This window comes from Myotis brandtii, unplaced genomic scaffold (assembly GCF_000412655.1).
Source record: "Myotis brandtii unplaced genomic scaffold, ASM41265v1 scaffold3791, whole genome shotgun sequence".
NCBI lineage: Eukaryota > Metazoa > Chordata > Mammalia > Chiroptera > Vespertilionidae > Myotis > Myotis brandtii.
In genome coordinates, this window is record NW_005364554.1 from 1 (window position 1) to 754 (window position 754).

A 754-nucleotide genomic window follows, 5' to 3' on the forward strand; every position below is an offset into this window, starting at 1 on the left:
AATACTTTAAGCAATAAAACAATAAAAAAAGAATAAACTCAAAGTGGGTTAAAGAAAAAAAAAGAAGCTGAGGGTATAGAAAACCTCTTTCAAGAAATACTGATAGTGATAGGTTCCTTAAATAACTCCTTTCTGCTGGTGAATGCCATAGAGTAAGTATCATTGGAATTTCCCCTACCACAGTCATCATGTCCAAGTCTGAGTCTCCCAAAGAGCCAGAGAAGCTGTGGAAGCTCTTTATCAGAGGTTTGAACTTTGAAACAATTGATGAGAGTCTGCAGAGCCATTTTGAGCAATGGGAAACAATCGCCGACTGTGTGGTGATAAGACCTCGAAATACAAAGTGCTCCAGAGGCTTTGGGTTTGTCACCTATGCCACTGTGGAGGAGGTGGATGCAGCTACAAATGAATGTAAGGCTACACAAGGTGGATGGAAGAGTAGTAGAACCAATGAGGGCTGACTCAAGAGAAGATTCTCAAAGACCTGGTGCCACTTAGCTGTGAAAAAGATTTTTGTCAGTTGTATTAAAGAAGACACTGAAGAAAATCACCTAAGAGATTATTTGAACAGTATGGGAAAATAGAAGTGATTGAAATCATGACTGACTGAGGCAGTGACAAAAAGAGAGGCTTTGGTTTTTTTTTCTTTTTTAATTTTTTTATTGCTTAAAGTATTACAAAGGTATTACATATGTGTCCTTTTTTTCCTCGCCCTTGACAATCCCCTGGCCTCCCCTACCCCCCAGTGTCTTAT

At 39.1% G+C, this 754-nt stretch overlaps 1 pseudogene; it reads left to right on the forward strand.

Moving 5' to 3' along the window:
• Positions 1-188: 188 nt before the first annotated feature.
• Positions 189-754, forward strand: part of LOC102247852 — a 7,093-nt pseudogene continuing 6,527 nt past the window's right edge.